Genomic DNA, 27,862 nt, shown 5'->3' with positions numbered 1-27,862 from the left:
CCAAAATGTTATAATAAAAGCTTTCAAAGTAGTGTTCTGTCAGAATAGTAGTAGTGTTCCATTTGAAACATTTCAAAGTGTCTGTCCAAAGGAAACAATAAAAACTTAGATCCAGATGCCCCTTTCTTGTTTTTCACCCCAGGGCCACAAGAGTACAATAATATCCTCGGTTGGTATACCCTCCCCCATAAATGTTTTTATATGTAGATTATAGACTTAATTTTATTTCATTGAAATACATCCAACAAATTTTGTACACATTTACTTACAAATCTAGAATTTAAAGAAATCTCATTTTTACGACCATGTAACTCCTTAATTCGGGGTAGAGTTGGGGTGAATGTTTACTGGCCAGATGCCCTTCCTGATGCCAATGCAGAGTTTGCAGCAGATATTTTTTCTTTGCGCCTTAGGAGACAAACATCTGCCTCTACCTAGGATCGAACTCAACCTTTTGAGTGGGAGATGAGCATCTTCACAAGGTCACCAGTCACTCACAAATCTATATTTTCCACAAATCCTGATTAGTTATGCTAATTATTAGCATAAGAAAATAAAAAGCACCTTGCATAAAAATATTTCTTCATTCCCTTTGTCTAGCATATTTATTTTTAAGAAAACTTTTTAAGCATAGCATTCACCCATTTTTTTTCAAACTATATTTGACCTGGAAGCTAGTCCAAATATCCTTAGTGTTGAACAGTGATTTATTCAGCGGACAATATAAAAATATAATAAATTTCTTATTTAATAATTGTCTTATTCCATCAAATACATGTAACAAACCTGAACTTGGGGGGACCTTAGATTTTTCTTTTAGAAATACCGATACTAATAAGTACCATTAATAGTTCCATTTATTTTCTAGAATCCATGCTTACACATACACTCAAATATATGAATTTTGGACATTTTCAATGTTTAGTTAAATATTCCAAAATAAAAAGAAACAGCTTGAAAACGCACATTCAGAAAAGTACTCCCTGATTTCCCTTTTATGAGAAATACATACCATATTTCTACAATTCAATCTTTTGGGATGCTCTTACCTAAAATATTTACTAGAAAAATTTGAAATAAGTAAATCAATTTTAGAAAACTCATTTTTGAATCCAGCTATTTGGCCTAGAACTTTTTAAAAATAAAAATCATTGCTCATCTTTATCCGAAGTAGACCCTAATTGTAATTGAACATTTAATAAAAACTGCACATATAGGCACTCAAAAATAGTCTGATTTTGTCAAGTTGAAGAAAACATAAGGAAATAAAGTTGTTAGTTTAGACATGAAATATAAATCCAGGCATTCATCAACTTAATGGCCACTTGTTCAGCAGTTGTTCAAAATTACAATAGCACTGAACGAAGGAACTTACGACCCATCCCTGATATTATGGCTCTTGTAGCATCCCATGGTCACATGACCAATATTTGGGTGCTTGGCAGATTGCCCACACTTACAACTTCAGAGAGGATTGCAACTCCTCACTGCGATCCCTTCTGTCTATATCTTTTTGGGCCCAGCCACCCTGCCTTGTGGAATGGCAAGCAAACCCAAAATTGCACAACTTGCCTAGCTTCATTTTCTGCCAGTTCTGCTCAACCTTTGGACAACCCCAGTGCCTGAAGCAGTGTCACTTCCTCTGCAGCCTCCTTTTCACTGCTTATCTGCCTCCTTTATAGACCTAGCAATCTTTAGCATAGCTAAAGCTAGCACTGACTTTGAACGTTTTTTTACTGGGTCATTCCATGTCAAGTGGCCTGGGGCTCAGTGCTCAACTATCACAGATTTCGATGAAATTTGGTGTGAACATGCACACACGTCCCCAGTGAACATTGGTAAAGTTTGCCAATGCAATACTTGTGGAGATAGTTATTTGTTTGACTCCATATTGCAGCCTTCTACAGTATGACTCTGAGGTTTCAGCAACTTTGAGACATAATATCTCCAGCAATATTTTGTTGAGAGAAACAAAACTTGGCCTTCTTGTACAACTTGTTGTGCTCTATTAAACAAAATAATAAAAACATTCTCATGAGCGATTTCAAATAATTTGGAGCCAAGTTGGCTGAAAATGACTGCAGCGCGAAAAAATGGTAAAGTTTGGCTTCTTATATCTCTGGAAGGAAAGGTATGAGAAACGTGAAACTTTGTGTGTAGTAACCTAGCAACACAAGGTTGTTGAATATAAAATTTCATTCTCCTACTGTTTTCCAATAGTTCAGAAATTGAGTGTAAAGGTGACAGTTTTTGTATAAATGCCAAAAATTGGGTATTTTCAGCCCACTTTTACAAAAAAAGACCTTCTGGAAACTCTTATTAAATCATTCTCATTAGAAAGAGCATGTTTCAAACCCCCTAAAAAAGTAGAGTTGGTGTTTCATTGCTGACATATAAAGCCCTAAAAATAGGGACAAAGTTGAGGACATTGCTATGGCAGTGTCACATGCATTCTATTATTGTTTCGTCTTGTTTGTTTTATATAGACATCATTACTACTATTATATTGCGTTGGTCCATGGTGACATTGTCACTACCAGTTCAGGCACTTGACCCAGCAAACCCTTCGCCATAGGGGGCATGCCTGATAGCCATGCAGTACCAGCCACGGGTGGGTTTCTTGGTTCAGGATCCCAAGCCTGTAGTTTGGTTTCTTCCTCGAGGTTCCAAAGCCTAAAGTGGGTATCTTATATAGTTCCCAAGCCAAAGTCCATATTGTTTGTATGGACTGCCAAATTCCAACGATTGCTTATTTATTATTGAATTTACGCACCACGTACTTTAGCGTTGCTTCTGGGAATTGATACTGTCGACCTGACAATGTAACTGAAAGCGCTGGAAGCACGCAAATAAGATGTGGTTCTGGAACCCAACAAACATCTTGTCTTTCAGGGCAATACAATGAATGAGCAGGGCCTTTTCTCTACATATTTTGACTCTACTCAAAATCAGGTCATCTTCATTCAGTTCTATTACGTCCTTTCTTTCAGTTTCATATATTTATTTTTTTTAATTAACCCCAACATTTACCATTTATTCCTTTTGTAACACAAGTTGCAATTTTTCCTATACCAGAGTTATCACTAGACCAGTCTACCTACCTACCTACCTACCTACCGTATCTTCCTATCTAGACCTCTACTAACCACCACAGTTCTAATCAATCATATTTTCACACAAAACATTTTAGAAATATTGAGAAGCTACAGATTATTTCACCAGCCTTAATCACGTACATACTACACATACTGTATTATGCAGGGCCGAGCTGAGGATTTTGTACAGTATCTGGATGATAAAATAACTCAGATTCGGGAAGACTTGGCCGCCGACTGGGTTAGTTCAGACGAGATGACTGAGGCAGGCCTTGAGAGTGTTATCTGGGAGGAGTTCGATCCTGTGGCTCCCGAGGACGTGGACAGGATCTTGGGACGGCTGAACGCAACCACGTTTGTTGGACCCGTGTCCCTCCTGGTTGGTGCTGGCTTCCCGGGAGGTTACACGAGGCTGGCTCCAGGGGATTATTAACGCTTCTTTGAGTGAGGGTGTCCTGCCGGCCGCCTTGAAAGAGGCGATGGTGAGGCCTCTCCTCAAGAAGCCATCCCTGGATCTGGCTGTTTTGGCTAACTATCGTCCAGTCTCCAACCTTCGCTTTATTGCGAAGGTTGTTGAGAGTGTGGTGGCGCGACAGCTTCCCCAGTACCTGGATGAAGCTGTCTATCTGGATCCGCTCCAGTCCGGCTTCAGACTTGGGTACAGCACGGAAACAGCATTGGTCGCGTTGGTGGATGATCTCTGGAGGGCCCGGGATAGGGGTTATTCCTCTATCCTGGTCCTATTAGACCTCTCAGCGGCTTTTGATACCATCGACCATGGTATCATGTTACGCCGGCTGGAGGGACTGGGAGTGGGGGGCACCGTTTTGCGGTGGTTCTCCTCCTATCTCTCCGACCGGTCGCAATCCGTGTTGACAGGGGGGCAGCGGTCGACCCCAAGGCGCCTTGTTTGTGGGGTGCCACAAGGGTCGCCCCTCCTGTTCAACATTTATGTGAAGCCGCTGGGTGAGATCATCCGTGGTTTTGGGGTGGAGTTCCATCAGTACGCTGATGATACTCAGCTGTACATTTCCACCCCAGACCATCCCAATGATGCCTTGGAAGTGATGTCCCAGTGCCTGGAGGCCGTGCGGGTCTGGATGGGGAGAAACAGGTTTCGACTCAACTTCCAAGACCGAGTGGCTGTGGCTGCCGGCGTCCCGGTATAGCCAGCTGACGCCATCGCTGTTTATTGGGGGCGAATCTTTGGCCCCCACGGAGAGGGCCTGCAACTTGGGTGTCCTCCTGGATGCGCGGCTGTCTTTAGAAGGGCATATGACAGCCGTGGCCAGGGGGGCTTTTTGTCAGGTTTGCCTGATACGCCAGTGGGCCCCTTTCTGGACCGGGACTCCCTATGCACGGTCACTCAAGCACTCGTCACTTCTCGTCTGGACTATTGTAACGCTCTCTACATGGGGCTCCCCTTGGGGTACACCCGGAGGCTCCAACTGGTGCAGAATGCGGCTGCGCGGGGGATTATGGGAGCGACGGGGCGCACCCATGTGACTCCTCTCCTGCGCGAGCTGCATTGGCTTCCGGTGGACTTCCGGGTGCGCTTCAAGGTGTTGGTGATCACCTTTAAAGCGCTCCATGGCTTAGGGCCAGGGTACTTACGGGACCGCCTTCTGCCACCAATAGCCTCCCACCGGCCGGTTCGCTCCCACAGAGAGGGCCTCCTCAGGGTGCCGTCGGCCAGACAATGCCGGCTGACGACCCCCAGGAGGAGAGCCTTCTCTGTGGTGGCACCTACCCTATGGAACAATCTACCCCCAGAGATACGAGTGATCTCCGACCTCCAGATTTTTCGTCAGGCCCTAAAAACTTATTTTTTTCAGTTAGCCGGTCTGTCTTGATTTTAGGGTTAGTTTTAAAATTTTAATATTGATTTTAATTGACAAGTTTTAAATTATGGGCCAAATTTATAAATTATTTTAACTTTATTTTTAACTGTGATGTTATGTATAGATGTTTTTATCTTGGCTGTTCACCGCCATGAGTCCGAAAGGAGAAGGGCGGTATAGAAATTTGAATAATAAATAAATAAATAATAAATAAATTAACAATAAGGATATAGTAATAAATTTTGGCCAGTATGCCATAAGCATAATTAAACACCAGTATTACGCCAAGCAAATGCTCACTATGTTATGCAAATAGGATCTCTATCTCTGCTTTTTAAAACAGCATACTATCCCCTATATTCCACCAACCAATATATAATGGGAATGGGTGCCTTAAACAGGGTATGTAATAAAATAAAAAGGGGTCAATAGGTGATGGATAAACATATACTGAATATAAAAATGACTGATCAGTTTGTTGAGGTAATTTGACTATATAGAAACAGGATCAACTCATAAAACAAATACATGAAAAAAATAGTTCAGAGAAAGGAAAAAACAAAAAACTTGTGGTTGGATAATGTTCATGAGAACCTCAGAAAGGGAGCAATGAAAAAATTTAAAAATAAAAGGTAGTGTAGGTAGTCATGGTGAAATTAAGGTGTGGTCCAGGCTGTGGCCCCTGCCCTCTGCAATATCCTCCTGTTGGAGATGAGATCCAACCCCTCACACTTCTGGCCTTTTGGCAGAGCCTGAAAATCTGCCCAGAGTCACAGTGAGATGGGTGGCATAAAAATTTAATAAATTTGCAAAAATAGAATGGTATGAAGAGATACAGTGAATGATATATCATATAAGCTATAGCTATGTATCATTTTGCTTTTCCTCTCTCTTGGTGTTTATTTCTTTGGCTTCCTATTTCTTACTCCTTTCCTGGGTTTGTGTAAGTTTAAATATCCTGAAAAACAATAGTATGATAGATGATGTATTGATGTACCTTATGTTAAAATTTAGCTTTTATTTAATACCTTTTTGCTTCTGTGCCATCTCTTTTTATTTTTTTTAATTAAGTCCTTGGCATACATTAGATCCTTGGATTCAGAAGTCAGTTTGAGGTAAGATGGGTGACATATACATTTTATAAATATACTCTTACAATAGCATATCAACAGCTACGAGGCAATCATAGCTACAACTAGAGCACTGAATTGTTGCCAACTATTAACCAACATTCAGTACATTGGTGGGTTGTTCCCAGTTCACAAGAACCGGTAGTAAAAATTTGTAGTAGTTTGGAGAACCAGTAATAACATTGTCTGGCCACGCCCCCGGCCCAGTGCCCAGCCCGGTCGCTGCTCACTTACCTCGCCCACCTCATCAGAGGCTTTTTAAAAAAAAACTTTTAAAAGCATTTTTTCTACAACCTCTTCGGCTGAAATTCTAGTGCGGTCACTAACGGGTTAACTTCCTCCGATGCTGACGGATCGGGTCTAATAGCTGAGAAGCTCCTCCTCCATCTCTGGCTCCCCAGCTTTTAGACTCGATCCGATTTCGTACGGACACGGATTGAGCTGCTTAGCTATAATTGCCTATATTCTGCCCTATTTTACCTTTATTAGCCTCCTTTGGCTCTTATGCTCCAGTCGACTTAACTCCCTAACGGAGCTTCCAGCGAGAAGGGCTTCAGCCCAAGACCGCTGAGGGCCACTTTGCGGTGGGTAGCAGGCCTCCCTTTGGACGTGCTTCCCCGGCAGCACGAAGTGTTCACGCCCGATCCTGCTGCCTACAGCCGAATTCGGCCCTGACCCTCCCAGCCAGGCTGGTTGCAGCCTCCCGTTTAAATTAATTCTCCTCGGCTGTTAGCGCTTCGGCAGAGCGCTATTTTGTCGGAGCCTCCCAGCGCTGCTGGTCTCCGCAAGAAGAAGGCTTGCTTCGCCGGTGCGCCGTCCCACTCCCTACAGCGCCACGCGCATCTACGGCTCGCCCTTCACAGTCGTCGAGCGATCGAAGCTGCTGACGAACCGGCTGACATTTCGGCGAGCAGGGGGCTATCGAAGGAAGCCACGTGGAGCCCCAATGCGGCGCGAGGCGGCCAGCAAGACAGCGGCAATCAGGAGCTTGGCTCTTACGCCGGATTCGGAAGAGTGCCTGCGATTCCTCTTTCGTAAGTCTCCCTGGGCTTGTACTTGGATTCCGGGGTTCTTTAGCCTCCCCTTGTCCTCATGGTTGGGCGCCATTTTAACGGCCTTCTTCTTGGCCTAGGACCTCACCTGTCCGCCATTTTGTTTCCAGTTTAGGTCCGTTTGGCCTATCCAAAGATGGCTTCCTCCAGGCAGACTAAACCTAAGAAGCATGGCTGCCCAGACCTTGAACTGCCAGGGACTTCTTCTTCCTCAGGGCAGACTAAGAGATCAAAAAAATCCTCCAAAACTTCGGACAGATCTAAGGAGGAATTGAGGAATTTTAAAAGTTAAAAAAAAAAAAAAAAAGCCTGATGATTGCGCGGCTTAGCTGGGATCGTCAGAGGCTTTTAAAAGCATTTTTTCCTGCAACCTCTTTGGCCGAAGAGGTTGTAGGAAAAAAAATGCCTTTAAAAGCCTCTGACGATTCCAGCTGAGATGCCTGATTGCCAGAGGCTTTTAAAAGCAATTTTTTTCTGCAATCTCTTAAAATTGTAGAAAAAATGCTTTTAAAAGTTAAAAAAAAAGTTGGCCAGTCACATTACCCCCCACCAAGCCACACCCACAAAATAAGCCATGCCCACAGAACCGGTAGTAAAAACTTTTAGAACCCACCCGATTCAGTAGTGAATTTTTAACATAATTTCAAATAGAAGATACTGATATACATTCAACTTTTAAAAGTTATTAGCCAACTCAACTGCTTATTTACAGCAGGAACTCAGGAATCCTGGTATTTTAACTGGAATAATCACTTTGAAATTCTTAGAGCTGCACTTTTGTTTATACAGTAATGATTCCCAAGAAAGCAGGCAATGTTCTCCAACCTGTCAATTCAGCCAGCTGTTGTTAGGTCATAGCCCCTCTGCATTGTGATACACTTCGAAGATGACTCAAAGGTGGATCCATGTGACTGTACCCCCCCCCCCCTTTGAGAGAGGAAGTGGTCTCTTCAGCCTGGAATGCAGCAATGGTGCATCCCTTTTTTATTTAGCCAATGTTGGACCCATCCACTCTAGACACCCATTTTCAAACTTCCCTTTGCAGGAAAGGTTATGGAGAAGATGCTAAGATGGCAATCAGAGTGATTCTTCTATGGCAGTGATGGCTAACCTTTTTTCCACTGCATGCCAGGAGAGAGGAGTTTTGGGGGGGGGTCACGCACGCATGTGCCCACACCCATAATTCTGTGTGTCCTGCCACTGCGCATGCGCACATGACCCCCTCTGCTACCCCCATTCCTGGCACACAATGGCCCGGTAGGCCCATTTTTCTCTCTCACCTGGCTCCAGAGCCTCTCTAGGAGCCTGGGGAGGGCGAAAATGGCCTTCCCCACCCCCCCAGAGGCCTGAAACGGCCCATTTGCTAACTTCCAGTGGGACCAGAAGGCCCGTTTTTGCTGTCCCCAGTCTCCAGAGCCTCTCTAGGAGTCTGGGGAGGGCAAAAACGGCCTCCCCCCCCCACTGAGGCCCTCCAGAGGCCAGAAACGGCCCGTTTGCCAACTTCCGGAAGATAAGCAAGGGCTGGATGACTGATCTGTTCCTTCTATAGTCCACTATAAGATAAGTTCCTTGGTCTTATTGGTGTTAAGGACCAAATTAGTGACCATTCAAAGTTACAATAGCACTGGAAAAGTGATTTATGACCGCTTTTCATAATCATGACCTTTGTAGCATCCCCATGATCACGTGATTAAAATTCAGATGCCGGGCAACCGGTTCATAATTATGATGGTTGCAGTGTCCCGGGGTCATGTGATCCCCTTTTGTGACCTTCTGATGAGCAAAGTCAAAATCTAGGGAAGCGAGAGTCACTTAACATCTTATCAATTGCAGTGATTTGCTTAACAACTGTGGCAAGAAATGTAGTAAAATGCGGCAAAATTCACTTAACAAATGTCTCATTTAACAACAAAATTTTGGGCTCAATTGTGGTCGTAAGTCGAAGACTACCTGTCAACTCTGAAGCTGGCCTGACTGATGCCATCTTGGAGGTGATTAGGGATAGGGAGGGGAGAATAGAGGTAGTTTTTTGTAACCAAAACAAAATAGTTTCTCCTGAGAACCAAGGACATCCCCACAGGTAGCTGAAGAGAGGAATAAAGTTTCCAAGCAACCAGAAACCACCTTGATTGGATCTTATGACTGTTAGGTGAAAACCCCAGGAACCTTTAGAGTCAGTTTTCACCAGTCTGTGCCAATACAATATATCCATTAAACCTGTTCTTTGAGGAACCTACTTGCCTCTGAGTTCTATGGGTGTATTACTTGTACTGTAGTTCTGTATACAATTTCTTCAAATTTTACTTTATACATAATTAGTATTTGCTGGATATCTGTTGCCAATCATGTGATATAAAATGAAACTGGTCCCAGATAAAAAGTTCAGGAGCAAAATATGTTTTATTTGCCATCTCACCAGTTATTTATAAATGTATATACATCTCAAATACATACGATATTTAGGTAACTTTGAAACAAAACTTTTATATTACTATACAGGTAGTCCTCAATTTATGACAACTGAGCCCAAAATTTATGTTGTTAAACGAAACACTTGTTAAGTTAATGTTTCCCATTTTACAAGCTTTCTTGCTTTCTTATAGTTGACTTTGCTTGTCAGGTCATAAAATGTGATCACATGATCCTGGGATACTGCAACCATTATATGAGTCTGTTGCCAAGCATTTGAATTTTGATCACGTGACTATGGGGATGCTGCAACAGTCATAAGTGTGAAAACTGGTCATAAAGTCACTTTTTTCAGTGCTGTTATAACTTTGAAGAGTCACTAAATGAACTCTTATAAGTGCAGCACTACCTGTATTAAAAATAGATGTGATTTTAGCACAGATACACAATAATATAATATATAATAATTTAACAACTGCGGTGATTCACTTAAAAACTGTGGCATATCTAATATACTAAAACAAAAAAATGCCATTTGAACTTTACTAATAAAAAAAGTAAAGGCCTTTAAAGTAGTTTGCTCCCTTCAGTGGCAGTCTAATAAACTTAATTTAAAACCTGGTTTCACAAATATGCAACTAAAAAGAATCAATGTTGCTGTTTACAAAACATTGTAGCAATTTACTGTATATATAAAAATGTTTTATAATAATTTTTCTTTTAACAGAAAAGCTTATTGATCCCTTTTAATTTCATTACTGTAATATCTACAACATATTTGAAAGTTAGTATTAGTATTGCGTTGTTATTGTAACACTATAGCATATAGTTTAACTTTATAAGTCTGCAATTATAACTTTAAAAATTTCAGTTTCAGCAACTCTAAATGAGCAAGCCTGCCATATTTACTTATTTATAAATCACTCTAAATTAATTTTCACATTCATAAAATTTGTATTGATTTTTAATTTAAAATTTATCTTACCTTAAACACCATTCATTTTGAATGGTCTCAAAAACTCAAGAATTGAAAATGTGTAAAAGGGTAGCTATAGTTTTAGTAAGAAAAAATGCTAATATTTGCAGTTTTATATCTTAGAAGAGAGGAATGTATGGGAAAAGGGTGATTGTATAAACTTTCCATAGCATAAAAAAGACAGGAAGAATCTTGTCTCTTAATTTTATAATATCAGAGTTTCTGTATGATAGGAGTTACAAGACACAAAAGCTAGGTTCAGCCATAATGTAGTCTATCTGATTTTGATAACATGCTTTTGTATTTTCTTTTATAACATCAGACTCACATGCTGTGAATTCTTCTTCTCAATTATACAATTCACAATCCAAATATTACTAAACATGTTTACGTTAAAGCAAATATGTACAATGATGCATATTATAGAAACATGCAAGAGCATTCAAACAAATCTTTGTTCGGGCTTTTGAAAAACTGCAACTGATGCAACGTGGAATAGAATAAGTTATGGCCATAAAAAGTTCAAAACTGGAAAAACTGAACTTCAGACATTTAGTCACTCTTTATGAGTATCCTGCTGGCATCAGATGGCCAATATGGAGACAATGCTAGACTGTCTAGACCTGGTCCAATCCACCAAGATTCTTACATTCTTTTTATTAATCTCTCAAGTGAAAACAGCAGCCAACTGACCCAGATCTCTGCTACAATTATGGCATTCTATCATAGAAAAGAACTGGTACTTTGTCCTTTTGCAAGCAATTATTCATATATTAACACATAGAGCATATATCAATAGTTGCATGAGCAGGATTCTTATATATAATCTACACCTAACAAAAAAAGTCGCACAAAAAAGATCTCGTTAAAAGGCAATTACAGATCTAATGATCACTCATTCAGTTACAGTGGTGCTTAAATAAATGATAGTTACATCTGGTCCACAAAGTTATAGTCCCATGATGGCGAACCTATGGCACGGGTAGCCATATCAGTGGGCATGTGAGCTCAGCTCCGCCAGCTGATTTTCGGGTCTTCTGGTCCCACCAGAAGTAGGGAAACAGGCCCTTTCTGCCTCTGGAGGGCCTCAGGGGGTGGTGGGGAAGGCCCGTTTTTTGCTGTCCCCAGCCTCCAGAGCCTCTCTAGGAACCTGGGGAAGGTGAAAACAACCTCCTCCCCCCTGGAGGCCCTTCGTAAGCCAAAAACAGCCTGTTTGCCAACTTCTGGTGGGACCAGAAGGCCTGTTTTTTGCTGTCTCCAGCCTCCAGAGCCTCTCTAGGAATCCAGGGAGGGCGAAAATGGCCTTTCCCACCCCACCCCAGAGGCCCTCTGGAGGCCAGAAACGGCTGTTTGCCAACTTCCGGTGGGCCTCTGGGGGGTGGGAGAGGGGAAGGCTGTTTTCGCCCTCCTGACTCCTAGAAAGGCTCTGGAGCCAGGTGAGAGAGAAAAACGGGCCTACAGGGCCATCACGTGCCAGGAGCAGGGGGAAGAGGGGGGGTGTCACGCACACATGCGTGGGGACAGGGTGCATAGAATTATGGATGTGGGCACGCGCGGCCTCCCTCCCACCCACACCCTCCTGGCACGCGATGGCAAAAAGGTTAGCCTTTAATTCCTCTCACCCCTTTATCTGTTCCCCATTTTTGCCCTTTTGACTGTCCCACACTCCACTACGTCTGCCACCCATAGCTAGCCTTTGTCATGTTTTTTCTCTTGCTGCTAACAAGGCATGTCCAGCCTAACCCTTTGCAAGGGAGCTGCTGGCCACATCAAGACTTCTTCCTGAAGCTGCATGTGATTTGGGCAAAGTGCAACCATGTGCAGCTTTCTCACAAGGTTCTGAAACCTTCCAAAGCCTTGTGAAAATGCCACACACCATTTGAACAAGGTTGCATACAGCATCAGTAAAATAGCCTGGTGCAAATAGCAACTGCCTTGTGAAGGGCCAGATCAGGCATACCTTGTCAGCAGCAGAAAGAAGAAGACAGCAAAGGTCAGCTGCAAAAGAAGTGGCAGAGTGCATGGTGGCTAAACTGATTAAATTTGCAACAAGATGAAATAAATACATTTTACATCTATTCTCAATTGCCAAAATATGAGTTTTGCCTTATTTATTAAATGCATTTATAGTGCCAGCTATAAGAAAATACACATCTAAAATTATAAGCATAAAATTTGCTTTTCTTGCAGAAATACTATTATTAAAACTGATCAAAGAAAACCTACTGAGATTCCCATATTTGGATCTTGTTTTCTGATTTTTCATCTGTGCAATTGTTGTAGTTGTTACAAATACTGTATTAAATAGTAATGAAATGGTATTTTGGAAGCATGATTAAATGTCACTGTCAATAGTAAATTAGCAAATATGCATCACCTTGGCATTACGATCTATATTTCGTGCTTTTGAACATTTATTGAAATAACTTAATGTTGTTTTATTAAAAATTATCCAGTTTTGATAAAATAAAAATGTCATATAAAACATTATTATTAAATAAAAAATGTTAAAAAATATTAAAGTAATGTAAGAGATAACAGTTCATTTCTAAATAAGAAATAAGAAACCAAGTATGAAACATTTGACTTATAATATCTAGGATCAACTCACAATTCAGTATACTTTACATTGGGCTTTCAGAAAGCTTTAGGAAATGCCAGTATATTTTTGCTTTTTCGTGAGAATGTTACAGAAACAGATCAATAGATAATGTGCATTCCCTGTCTAAAGTGAGAAAAATATTAAACATTCAAATAAGCCTTACATTAATTTATGCTGGCACCTTAAGAAAACATACTGTCATTGAGTGGATGCATCTCTATTCTATTTATTAAATCTTTCAATATTTTTACTTATTTTAAACATCAAATTTTTTAACATTCAACATTTTCCACATTATTATGCATAAAAAGTAGAAAATTTTGCATAACAAATGGCACTATTTTACATAAATTACAGGCAGCCTCCATAAGATTCAAGTTCAAATGAGCAAATTCTCAGCCATCACTACTACTGTTTCTCCCATGTGGAAGAAAAGATAGTCCTGATCATTATTTAAAAATTATCTGTCAGCTCACTAGGATGCCAAACAATAAACACATCTCCATTTTTCATATACTAGACAAAAGCTAAAAATATTTCCAAGAGTCAAAATATTACATCTCAAAAATTTCAAGAACATAATGGAAAACATTCCATTTGTTGTCAAGGTTGACCTCTAACTAAAAAGAAATTAATTTTCTCATAACAGGTACATAAGATTACTGAGAATATTTACAGGAGGGAGACTCCCTACTAGTAGGAGAGGAGGAGAGAGAAAGGCTAAACAAGGAAATTACAATTGAAGAACTAAGAGTGGCAATTTCAAAACTTAAAAATAACAAAACACCAGGCCCAGATGGTCTCCCAGGAGAAATTTACAAAAAATTTGACGAATAATAACACCAAAACTATTGGAGATATGTAATGAGGCTCTAATGGAAGCAAAAATACCAGATTCGTGGAGGGAAGCATATATCACACTACTTCCGAAAGAAGGTACAGACCAAAAACAAATTAAAAATTACAGACCGATCTCCCTTTAAAACATAGATTATAAAATTTTCATGATCATAATTGCGGAAAGACTGAAAAGAATATTAAATTCCATTATACACCTGGATCAGAACGGCTTCTTACCTGATAGACAAATAAGGAATAACATAAGAATAGTTGTGGATGCTCTCGAATATTATGAAGCCCACCCAGAGAAGCAAATGGCTCTTGTATTTTTAGATGCCCGAAATGCTTTTGATAACCTTAATTGGAAATTTTTGATTGAACAAATTAAAATAATGAAATTTGGAACCAATTTTGAGAAAATGGTAGAAATAATTTATAAATTACAAAGGGCGAGATTAATAATAAATGGGGATATGACAAATTCATTTCAAATTAAGAAAGGTGTAAGACAAGGATGCCCGTTATCACCTCTGCTATTCATCTTGACACTAGAAACACTATTAAATAGAATTAGGAAAAACAGCAAAATAAAAGGATTAAAGATTAGGGGAGAGGAGTATAAGACCCAGGCTTTTGCGGACGACGTAGTACTCATCATAGAGGAACTGTTAGAAACAGGCCCGAGAATTTTGGGAGAAAATAGGAAGGTATGGGGAGGTAGCCGGACTTAAATTGAATAAAGGGAAAACTAAATTGTTAGTCAAAAATTTAACAGAAACGCAAAAGAAAGAATTCAAGATTAGACCCGACAAATAGTAAAAAAAAAAAAATATTTAGGGATATGGATATCAGCTAGATGTTCAGCTCTGAAAGAAGATAAGTACACACCTCTGGTTAAAAACAGGATTTGGAAAAATGGGAGAAAGTGCAATTATCACTCTTGGGCAGGATAGCATCGATAAAGATGAATATCCTGCCCAAGTTACTATACCTATTCCAAACGATACCCATCATCTTAGACAAAATTTTTTTCACAGAAATCAACAAATTCATTTAGGAAATTCATTTGGGCCAGGAAAAAAACCAAGAATTAATTTGCGATCACTACAAGACAACAGAAGCAGGGGAGATTTCAGACTCCCAGCGTGGGAAGTATATTATAAAGCGGCCATCCTAGTATGGATAAGGGAATGGGTTAACTTAAGAAATAAAAGAATCCTAATTTTGGAAGGGCATGATCTACAAAAAGGGTGGCACGTCTTCTTGTGGGACAAAAAGAAAAAGATCAAAATGTATTTCCATAGGCACAGGATAAGAGAAGTATTAATACAAGTATGGGAGGAAATTAGAAGAAAATAAATGAAAATCCCGAATTGGCTATCGACGATGGAAGCCATGATATACCCAAATACATTAGAGATTAATAAAATGATTAGTTACAAAGAGCTTCTAGATAATCAAGGAAATCTTATAAGTAATCAATCGCTAGGCGAACAGGGAATACATATTGACTGGTGGCCATACTTACAGATTCAATCTATGTACAAAAAAGGAAGAATTTGGCATTGAGATGGAAACAAACAGATTAGACAAATTACTAATAGGCCCAGAAAAAAAAAGTACTATCTAGATTATACAATTATTTATTAGAATTCGATAGGGCAGAAGAGGTAGTAAAAGAGCCAATGATATTGTGGGCCAAAAATAAAATATAATATAATATAATATAATATAATATAATAAATATAATATAATATAATATAATATAATATAATATAATATAATATAATATAATATAATATAATATAATATAATATAATATAATATAATATAAATTTGGACGAATGGGAGATGATTTGGAATAGTAACTATAAATTAACAAAAGCGACAACATACAAAGAAAACCAATATAAAATGCTATACAGATGGCACCTAGCGCCCGCGAGATTAGCAAAAATCTATCCAAATGTAAGCCCCAAATGTTGAAAGTGTGGATGTCATCAAGGTACCTTCTTTCACATGTGGTAGTCCTGTCCCGAAGCGATGAAGTATTGGAGAAAAATTCAAAATTGGCTACAAGAATCAACCAATGAAAAAATCGAATTGATACTTGAAACATTTCTCCTGGGAATACTAAAGATGAAATATTGAGGAAAAAAAAAGATATCTAATCATACATAAACTCACTGCAGCAAGAATAGCTTACACCCAATATTGGAAAGGAAAGGACACACTACCAGAGGAACATATTATTCAGAAGGTTCTAGAATGTGCCAAAATGAACAAATAGTTCATTTAGAATTAAATAAGAAAGAAGACTCAGAATATTATACGGTGTGGGATGATTGGTACAGGTGGATTGATAATAGAATAAAGAATAGATAAAAGTTAATATAAATCTTAAAATGCATATGTAAATTACGTTATATTACGATGAAAAGTAAAAGAAGAATCAATCTAACCTGACTAGAAAAATAACACTGTCTGACTGATTGTACTGTATTGTATTATAATAAATTTCAATAAAAATTTTTTAAAAAAAAGATTACTGAGAAAGTAACAGTTCTGAAATTGGGCCTGATTACCAGTTTGGATATTCCATACTCTAAACAAACCAACAGACCAGTTTGGAAGATAATGTAGGATTGTGCTAGTACAAAATTATTAAGGATTTTTCAATCTGAATAATTCTGTAAAGTAAATGACACAATCAATTCCAATGTAGTAACTTTCTAACGGACAAGTATCAGAAAGGGAGAGAGCAAATGAACCATCATATTAAAATTATAAACTGGAGAGTAAGAACAATTAATAAATTAAATGGAGTAGTGTTTAAAGTGTGGGAGTATAATCAGAATACCCAAGTTCAAGTTTATCCTCTGCTAGGAAAGCTCACTATACAACAATGGACTAAACATCCACTTTACAAAGTTGTTATGGGGAAAATTTTGTAGAATGAGAGCTATTAGAGCTCCTGGAAGAAATGAGTTTTAAAACTGAATGGCAATTTAATCCCTAGTAACAGTTTTCTGCCTGTATGAATCTGAAAACTTTTTTAAGTTTAAAAAATATTTTAAAAACTTCTATCAGGTTTGAAATATAGAGCACTAGTATAGCATTCACTGTTGTCTAGAACATGTTACTACAAAATGAAACAAAAATATGTGCATATGAATCAAAACTACTCATAATTCTTTATATTTGAGTAGTGCAATCCTATTTTCAGGGCAAGTCAGTTGCGGAGCAGGAGTACTTGACCCAAAATTACAGTATATCACAGAAGTGGGTATACCTCCTCACATTTTGTAAATATTTAAGTATATCTTTTCATGTGACAACACTGAAGAAATGACACTTGGCTACAATGTAAAGTAGTGAGTATACAGCTTGTATAACAGTGTAAATGTGCTGTCCCCTCAAAATAATGCAACACACAGCCATTAATGTCTAAACTGCTGGCAACAAAAGTGAGTACACCCCTAAGTGATAGTGTCCAAATGGGGCCCAAAGTGTCAATATTTTGTGTGGCCACCATTATTTTCCAGCACTGCCTTAACTTTCTTGGTCATAGAGTTCACTAGAGCTTCATAGGTTGCCACTGGAGTCCTCTTCCACTCCTCCATGACGTCATGGAGCTGGTGGATGTTAAGAGACCTTGTGCACCTCCACCTTCCGTTTCAGGATGCCTCACAGATAATAGGGTTTAGGTCTACAGACATGCTTGGCCAGTCAATCACCTTTACCCTCAGCTTCTTTAGCAAGGCAGTGGTCGTTTTGGAGGTGTGTTTGGGGTCATATCATGTTGGAATACTGCCCTGCGGCCCAGTCTCTGAAGGGAGGGGCTCATGCTCTGCTTCAGTATGTCACAGTACATGTTGGCATTCATGGTTCCCTCAATAAACTGTAGCTCCCCAGTGCCGGCAGCCCTCATGCAGCCCCAGACCATGACATTCCCACCACAATTGACTGTAGGCAAGACGCACTTGTCTTTGTACTCCTCACCTGATTGCCGCCACACACACTTGACACCATCTGAACTAAATAAGTTTTATCTTGGTCTCATTGGACCACAGATCATGGTTCCAGAAATCCATGTCCTTAGTCTGCTTGTCTGCAGCAAACCATTTGCGGGCTTTCTTGTGCATCATCTTTAGAAGGGGCTTCCTTCTGGGACAACAGCCCTGCAGACCAATTTGATTCAGCATGCGGCATATGGGCTGAGCACTGACAGGCTCACCCCTCACCCCCTCAACCTCTGCAGCAATGCAGGCAGCACTCATGCGTCTATTTCCCAAAGCCAACCTCTGGATATGACATTGAGCACGAGCACTCAACTTCTTTGGTCGACCATGGCAAGGCCTATTCTGAGTGGAACCTGTCCTGTTAAACCGCTGAATGGTCTTGGCCACCATGCTGCAGCTCAGTTTCAGGGTCTTGGCAATCTTCTTATAGCCTAGGCCATCTTTATGTAGAGCAACTATTTATTTTTTCAGATTCTCAGGGAGTTCATTGTCATGAGGTGCCAAGTTGAACTTCCAGTGATTAGTATGAGAAAGTGAGAGTGATAACACCAAATTTAACACACCTGCTCCCCTTCACATCTGGGACCTTGTACCACTAACGAGTCACACGACACCAGGGAGGGAAAATGGCTGCTTGGGCCCCTACTTTGAACATTATCACTTAGGGGTGTACTTACTTTTGTTGCCAGCAGTTTAGACATTAATGGCTGTGTGTTGCATTATTTTGAGGGGACAGCACATTTACACTGTTATACAAGCTGTATACTCACTACTTTACATTGTAGCCAAGTGTCATTTCTTCAGTGTTGTCACATGAAAAGATATACTTAAATATTTACAAAAGGTGAGGAGGTGTACTCACTTCTGTGATATACTGTATATCCAAGGTTTTTTTTTAACCATTTCGCATCTCTTCTAGCATAAGAACAAAATCTAACACCATCTAAATCAGTAGTGCAAAAGTAACAACTTAGACCAGTGATGGGCCGACACTCATGTGCAGCTTGACTTGCATGAGCAGCAGACCAGTCTGCACGCAACTCAACTTTTGCAAGTTGAGTTGCGTGCGCGCTGGCCCACTACTTGCAAAAGTCAAGCTGTGCATGCAAGCGTACGCACCAGTCCACCACTCGCAGGGCCCAGAGCCTTGATAGCGCAGTGGTCTAAGCACCCTGTTATTAACACAGCTGCCTGCAATTACTGCTGGTTCGAATCTCTCCAAGGTTCAAGGTTGACTCAGCCTTCCATCCTTTCTAAGGTAGGTAAATTGAGGACCCAGTTTGTGGGGGCAATAAGCTGACTTTGTATAAATATACAAAAGTATGAAGGCTATTGCTTAACGCATTGTAAGCCGCCCTGAGTCTTCGGAGAAGGGCGGCATATAAATCAAATTAAAAAAAAAAAATAGGCCACTGCCTGGTAGTGGCCTGTGGCCTGGAGGTTGGGGATCCCTGATTTAGATCACTAATCTGTTTAACTATGGCAACGCATATATCATAGACAGTTAATATACAGACAGCTAACAATAAAGTTAACAAGGCATGTAAATACCTGAAAAAAATCTAAACACAAATCAATACCTGCATTATTAAAGGCGGATAAAATTAATAATTAAATATTGTATGAAATTTGACCAAAACATCTTGAGTAGACTGAAAGAAGACTTGGAAACACAGGGGGAAAAAGCTTTCAATAGATATGAAAGATAAATATAACATAAATGCTATTACCGGACTTTTTAACCAACTGTCTGTACAAGTAGTCCTTGATTTATGAACACAATTGAGCCCAAAATTTCTGTTGATATGCAAGAGAGTTGAGTGAATTTTGCCCCATTTTATAATCTTTGTTGCCAGAATTGTTAAGTGAATCATTAGTAACATGGTTGTTAAGTGAATCTGGATTCCCCATTAACTTTTCTTATCAGGTCGCAAAAGGTGATCATATGATCCCATGACACTGAAACTGTCATAAATATATGCCAGTTGCCAAGTGTCTTAATTTTAATCACCTGACCACGGGGATGCTACAGTGGCCATAAATGTGAGGAATGGTCATAAGTCACTTTTTTCAGTGCCACTGTAACTTGTAACAGTAACTAAATGGTTGTAATCAAGGACTACCCCTACTACCTGTAACATTGAAATAGAGCAATGGCAATTTGTTCTATTTTGGCTTAACATGGGTCTGCAACCTTAAACGCTCAAAGAGCCATTTGGACCAGTTTCCCACAGAAAACATCAGGAGCCACAAAGCCTGGGTTGGTGTGGCCAACTCAACATCACTACCAGTCACATGACCCCCAGCCACGCCTACCAAGGTTTTGTGGCTCCCCATGTTTTCTGTGGGAAATGGGTCTCTCTCCCCCACTCCCTCCCATTTCTGTTTTTCTATATTTCCTCTCCCTCTCTTCTTCCTTTCTCTCCCCTTCTCTCATGTTTCCCTCTTTTCCCTCTCTCATTCTCTCCCTCCAGCTCTCTCTCATTTCTTTCCCCCTCCCCCTTCTCTCATTTCTCTCTTTTGCCTCTCATTCTCCCTGCATTTTTCTCATTTCTCTTTTCCTCCCCTTTTCTCTCTCATTTCTCTCCTCTCTTTCATTTCTCTCCCCCCTTCTCTCTCATTCTCTTCTGCCATTATTTTCTCATTTCTCTCTTTTTCTCCCTTCTCTCATCTCTCTCTCTCTCGCACATACAAGCTGGATACCCTCCTGGGCCAGGATCACGGTGGCGACTCCTCCCGCTGCTGCCACTGCGTGCTCAGGTGTATAACCAGCCGCGCAGGAGAGCCGGAGCTCTTGCTTTTCTGCATCCGGCGGCGGCAGCTGCTCCTCCCCGTTCCCCTCCTTCCTGAGCCAACATGAAGGGGACTGCGATTGGCACTAAGCTGCCTGCGAAGGATGCGGAATCTCAAAAAACAACTGGCTGCAGGCAGTGTGGAGAAAACGCTAGGGGTGCTTCAGTTGCGCGGCTCTGCAGAGAGGCTCGCGTCTTCTTGGGGCAGAGACCAGGTCGTGCAACTGGGTCAGCAGGGAGCTGCAGGAGAGGGGTCAAAGTGTCACATGCAGATCTGGAGCCGCAGGTTGATGACACCTGGCTTAACATATTCTAGGAACCCTATGATTATAGTCTGTATTTTAGTAATACCAGTATGTACAAAAATATACACATGTCCTAGAAATAATTTTTAAGGTAAATAATAACTTAGTACAATGTGTGAACCTCTAAAAAAAAGTTGCTAATAGAAAAGGTTATGTAAACATTACTCAAGCAGACAAATCTTTGCCAACATGGGATATAAATCTAATAATAATAACTTCTCAAGTAATCACAGAATGAAAATAAAAAAAGATCTCTCAATTTTCCCACCATCACAGGAGCTATTTATTTGGAGATACTTATTTTAACTTTTTAAACACAGGCCACTCCCAGTATTGTTAGATAATGAGTAGAAATGGTAAAAACACAAGTCTGGTGTACAGCAAATAAAATATTGGACTAAAAATAATTTATTATGCCAAAAAATTCTGTATCACTTATAAAAGGTGGTACAAAAGTCAAAAGCTGGGAAAGGCATGGCAGAAGTCAAAAGCTGCCATGGCAGAAGAGGAGAGAATATTTTGCACTATCCTATGTACATCAATAGCACTACTGTTACCCTTACAATGATAAAACAATGCAACCAAAATGTGGACATTTATTTCAAAATCTAGGTGCAAGCTCCTGTAGAAGACAGACAATATGAAGTTATTTACATTTATATAACTATGGGTCACAATGTAGATAATTGCAAAATAAATCTACAGACAGAACACCAGATCATAAAGTATAGTTCAGCAATTTTTACCTGCTGCCATTTACCATAAAAGAAATATATACATATATATGTACAGCATTATATATATATATACATAATATATATATATACAGCATAATCGGTATGACCTGAAATGTTATAGAACAAAGTGTGTAACACATGTAAGAATATTATTGTTAAAGATAGGCAATAACTAACATATATAAATTCAATTCTTCATAAATTCAGATCTGCATGCAGTAATAGGTACTTCATAATTTTAGAAATACAAGTAGTCCTCAACTTACAACAGTTTAGTGACAGTTCAAAGTTACAACAGCATTGAAAAAAAGTGACTTATGATCATTTTTTCACACTTACAACCATTGTATAAATGCCATGATAATCCCCATGGTCACCTAATCAGAATTGAGATGCTTGGCAGCTAATTCATATTTATGATGGTTGCAGTGCCCTGCAGTCATGTGATCACCTTTTGCAACATTCTGACAAAGTCAATGAGAAAGCCAGATTTACTTAACAACTGTATTACTTAACATCTGCAAGTGATTCACTTAATAACTGTGGCAAGTAGGTCGTAAAATAGGACAAAGCTCACTTAACAAATGTCTCACTTAGCAAAAGAAATTTTGGGCCCAATTGTGGTCATAAGTCTGGGACTAGGTTGAGGACTATTTGTACTAAGTAACTGTTTATTAAGTAGTTACTATTATTTCATGCAGATCTGAAATTATAAAGAATTCTTTGCCCAAAGAAATAAAATTTATTCAAGTGCAGAGTGTGGAAAAAGGAAAAATATTAATGGGTTTGATGTTGTTCCATTACCAAAAGAATGGTTTAATTTAAACAATGTATATTGCCACAATCCAAACTTAATATATATCATTAAAAAACTTACTTTCAGCTAGTGGTGTTTTGAATCCACGTCACAATTAGCCCGAGTCCCACTGGTCTCAACTAGAGAAATGGTAATTGCAAAAACTGAATACATATACACAACTACAATAATAGGACAAAACAGATACAGTATGAAAAATCAAACTGATACAGGGTATAAATAATGGAGACATGCTATTTTTATAAAGAGGGTTTTTTTTTAGAAAACACTAAGACTGCATGGACTCCAGAGTTTTACATCTAAACCTATATCATATGAACTAATCATATGAATTTGAGAAGCACTCCAAAGACAAAAATACAAAAGAAAACAAAATATTCATTCCTATTAAGTGTTATGCTTGAAAATCATATATAAAAAGAATTTTTACGAAGGCACTTCAAACACAGTACATTCTTTCAAGACTTTAAAATATCACTCTCCAATGTATTTATTACCAGTGAAGTGCTTTTAATTCTTCAAATAATTTTAATTTAGTGTTACTTTTTTGAAACAAAATCTGCTACATTTTTTAAACTTTAACTGCCCAACTCCCACCTCTCACACAAAAGAACAATTGCTATATATACTCTTGACTATAAATACCATGATAATCACCTGGCACAATTTATTTCCCCAATTATGTTTGGTATGACTATCTTTGGCATTTTCAAATGAATATTTAAGGTAATTAACACATTTACCTAAAAGTAACATGACCCTAATTTAAGATATCTTGTCCTCAAATATTAGAATCCCCCTCCACATTTGTTCTTGGGTGAATCCAAGATGATCCTGTTTTAAAGGTAAATTAGTTTGGTCTTTCAGTTAAATAAAGTGAAAATCTTCTATACCTTTTCCCCCATCTCATCCTTCCTTTTCATATTGAGCATTACTATAAAATAATTGCTTTTGTAAAAGTATTTCAAGAAACTTATTTTAAAACTTTAATTTTTATTTGATTTCAAAAAATAAATTATAGATTCTTCATTAAGAAATATTCAAATACATTGAATGTGAGCAAGCTAAAAGTGAACTAATGACAGAGCCACTTGAAGTTTTGTGGGTTTCCTTTATCACCTATATTTACGAAAGGCATGGAGAAGGAAATCAAGTAAATCAAAAGACACTATAATTTTGCTTTTACAGAACATCCTATGCAATATTATAAGCAACTGCCATTGATTTCAATGATATACTTCTAAGCAAATATAGTACTTTAACTCTTAGATTAATGTGGTTTCCCTGTTTAAATACAAAACTTGCTAGTAATTTGTTTTATAAATATATGAAAAAATAGGATGGCAACTTATTCCTGATTTTATTATATAATTGCATTAAAAGTAATTCATAAATTTCAGTTATATGCCATTCTTAGGTCCAGATATGGCAGAAATATTTTGGTATAAGGGTGTTTGCATTTGTCCAATTTTCCTTTCAATTATTAAAAAATAAAAACACAATATATACCTCAACAATGTAAGGAAGTATTAAAACTGTCACAACCCATTTCAAAATTGTTCATTTTCTGAAATGGAACACGTTTTAATATCCCTACAACTTTTATAGTACTGATGAATTCAATTCTGACAAAAGATTTATTGTAGCACACAACTCAAATGTAATATAGGAAAACAGAAAACCAATTAATACATATATGCTAGCATACATTGCACTAGGACTAGTTATAGCTACATAAAAAAAACGAACAGACATAAAATGTAACTAGGCCATGTCTGATTATGCACTAAATAGAAACCACACCCCCTGATTTCACATTTCTATCAACACATAAGTCCATCCAAACAATCTGTACCAGAAGCATAGTTTAAAATATGTTGTGCAAAATTAGGATACTGACAGAACAGCCCAGCACTGAAAAGATTTCGAAGTACCTTAGAAAGCTTAATATGAGAATAATCTACCATTACTATAATCTACCACATACATATTTATTAGTGGTTCACTGAGTTACATTAGGCTTGATTTAGCAGTCCTCACAGAATTACAGCTATGTTTTTTCTATTCATACTTAATACCTATTCTGGACTGTGTACCAAACTTATTAGTTTGTTAATATTAGTTTGTTATAGCCACAAGCAGACTGTGTTAAAATCAATGGGAGTTCTTCCACCAATTCTTTAAAAGATAAAATTCCACTTACAAATTTCAAGTATCTTACAAAAGTAGTCTTGTGTGCTCAGGAAAATCAATTTTAAAGCCAATTTGCTGTAAAGATACCTATGAGATTCTGAATTTCTCAGTTTAGTCTCTTACCCTATCTTGCAGATTCATCAGTTTCATATATAAAAAAATTCCAGACAATACTTACAAAGTAGATTCTGTCCAATAAAAATTATAAAACTCACATATTCAAAGAAGCAATCTACGCTCAATGTAAACTTAACGGAGAACAGATACTGATAAATCCTATAATATCGCAGCTTTACTGGAAACGGTGTGTGCAGCCATGACACAGCCCACCTGCACCCATGACAATAATGTTTACAACGAAGGCGAAACCGCCGGGCCGCAACATTCGAGACCGGATTTAGAAAGAAAGAAGAGAGCTTGTGCAGAGCCTTATATCCTGGGGTGGACTAGGCCCACACGATTCCAATCACTCCACCTCAATAATGGCGTTTGCTATGAAGTGGAACGAGAATCAAAAGGAACTGAACGCCGGGAAGGTCTACCGGGTATTCCTTCTACTCTCTTCGCCAGTTATCTTCGCTATTTAAGGAAGGGCCAGGCCAACAGCCGGCCAGCTCTGCAGGTTGTCTCTCTTTCTTCCTGGGACTGCGGATATAGTGTGTGCGCGCCCCATTCTCCTGCAAGGCCCAGTTCAGGCCGGGCAGAAAGAATGAGGACTGAGTCGTCAGCCATTTTCCCTCCATACTCCACGACACTGACACACGCACGAACAGACATTACTCACTCCAAGATACGCTAACTCACGAACGAAGAGATAAGATCCACAGCGAAAGTCTCCCCTCATGGAATTTACCCCCTTGCTTACCCACCGAATAACCCTTCCTTTCCCCGAAGGACCAGCCCCTTTTCCCACTCGCTTACCCCCACACAGCGTCGCCTTTTCCTGCTGCTACTCTTGGTTCTAATGCCGAGGCCCGCTCTGCTCCCGGGCGCCGCTGCCGATGCAGGGAGGAGGAGGCTGCGGCGGGTGTGGCCGAAGAGTTTCTCATCCCAGGCGGCACAAGCCGCCGCCGCAGCAACCAACGGGGCTGCGTCTCATCCCTAGGAAAATCAGAGTGGCGGTGGCTGCTAGAGAAGCCGGCTTTCCTACGTCGGGTTTTGCACGAAGCTGCCCCGTGTCACTTTCCTGACTGCGTACGACCTTTTCTAGTATTCTTTTAGTTTTGAGTCACTAGCTTTTCGGGACCGCCACAATGCCGGTGTTGCGTTGCGTCTTTCTCGTCCTGTAGCTCCGTTAGGCTGAGCTAGGCCTCCGGGCTCTTCTACCTCATCCGCGGAAATCGGATACCTTCAATCCCTGGAGAAGGGAATAGAATAAGAGAAAGGAAGGGGGGGACTGGACTGGCAAGGCCAGCAGCGAGAAACCTACGAGACTGCCTTAAGAAGAGGAAAAAGAAATCTGTACTGCGTCTAAGAGCAAAGTCGCGACGGAGACGGCAGCACCAGCAAAGACTAAGCGTCTGAGTCCCGGGCAATATGGCGGCTCTAGGAGGGCACGGCTCACAGCATATGCAGCGCAGACTCCGACTCAACGCAACGGCGCCGGCCCCGCCACCCAAACAGCGTTTGCGGCGGCCAGCGTGACTCCCTCCCTTTCCTGATTGTCAGTCAGTCAATCACTCCCACAGCCCCGTTCCGTGCCCAAAGCAGAGCGAGGACCATCAGCACTCGCTCACGCCTTGCTTTATGTGAGGCTAGGGTCGCCGCCGCGCAATGGCAGGGTCTGCTTGGTGTGCCGTGTGTAGCCGGTGGGGGAGGGGCCAAGGCCTGACGGCTTTGGTGGCTGGGCTGGATGTCGACGGCGGCCGAGCGGGGCCCAAGTTAACGAGGCCAGGCCGCGATCTCTGAGGCGGGTGGCTGTCCGGCCGTTTCGGTTGAGCTCCGTTTCGACTCCATTGTGACCCGCAGTGTGAAGAGCCCGGATAATGACGTCACCTTTCGTCTTTGGGAAGGGAGAAGGGGAGAGGGGCGGAATTGGTCCTCCCTTTCCTTTCCCCTCCGTCCCAGGGGCCAGCCAAAGGCTGACGCGCGGCTAGGGGCGGGGACGAGGGCTTGGCAGCCAAGCTGCTGAAGAACAAGGCAGATAGCATTGGCTTCCAGGGCTTCGTAGGAAGGCCTTAGCCTATTTTCCCTTGAAACTTTAGCTTTTTGTCAGTTTGAGAAGCACGCATTGTGCATTGTTACTATCAAGAGACGAACTTATCTTGTACTCATCTTTGATCTGGAATAAAATCTGGGGAAAGGTATTGAATACGACTAAACAAATGCTATAGAAATGAGTAGAGTCGGTGTCTTAATCAAATACTTTGGAAAATTGAGAAAACATATTGCTATGGTGTTGAGAAAATTAACCATTTTGGTCAACTGGCATAATGCAGAAATATTACAACTAAATATGTATGTGGTCTTTAGGAGTCAATCACTCAGAGTGGAGCATGATTTATTGCATAGTTTCTGAAATTTCAAGATAAAATCTGCTATACACTGGCTGTAATCAGGCAAAACATTACAGCTACCAACTATGATTTGCAAACCATTATGGCCAAGCCAAAACCAGACTATCATGCTACTTTATACGGTGGTGTTTTGATTTGGTAAATTCTAAGAACACAATTATTGAGGTATGATTCAAAAGGATGCATGAACAGCCAGCCATATTGATTCTCTTCAGTATTAAAGGTCAAGGTTGATTCATCCTTCTGGTGGGTAAAATGAGGATCCAGATTGTTGGGGGCAATATGCTGATTCTGTAAATCGCTTAGAGAAGGCTGTAAAGCACTGTGAAGCAGTATATAAGTCTAAGTGCTATTGCTATTAGCGTTAGAATGACAAGTTTCAGCTTATATCTATTCCATCATTTTTCTAATCGTTTCATATGACTATGATTTCATTTGTTGGCTTTCTGAAATAAAAGACCATAAACTGATAGAAGGGTGGTAACTTAGCAGACATGCATGAAGCCTAGGGTTTATAATCAGTAATTTTATCCCA

At 39.9% G+C, this 27,862-nt stretch overlaps 1 protein-coding gene across 1 annotated transcript in view; it reads right to left on the bottom strand.

Annotated features, from left to right (window-relative positions):
* The window catches only part of USP9X (ubiquitin specific peptidase 9 X-linked), a 121,886-nt gene extending 95,350 nt beyond the window's left edge, over positions 1-26,536 (bottom strand). Inside the window, exons 1-2 of the mRNA XM_070944225.1 lie at positions 25,733-26,536; positions 22,679-22,737 (exon numbers count right to left, since the gene is read on the bottom strand). The gene's annotated coding sequence lies outside the window, so the exon portion shown is untranslated. The remainder of the gene's footprint in view (positions 1-22,678; positions 22,738-25,732) is intronic.
* Between the last annotated feature and the right edge of the window lie 1,326 nt (positions 26,537-27,862).

This window comes from Pituophis catenifer, unplaced genomic scaffold (genome assembly GCF_029215685.1).
Source record: "Pituophis catenifer annectens isolate HBS135680 unplaced genomic scaffold, rPitCat1.0.hap2 SCAF_4, whole genome shotgun sequence".
NCBI classification, from domain to species: domain Eukaryota; kingdom Metazoa; phylum Chordata; class Lepidosauria; order Squamata; family Colubridae; genus Pituophis; species Pituophis catenifer.
This window is presented reverse-complemented; position numbering and strand designations above follow the sequence as displayed.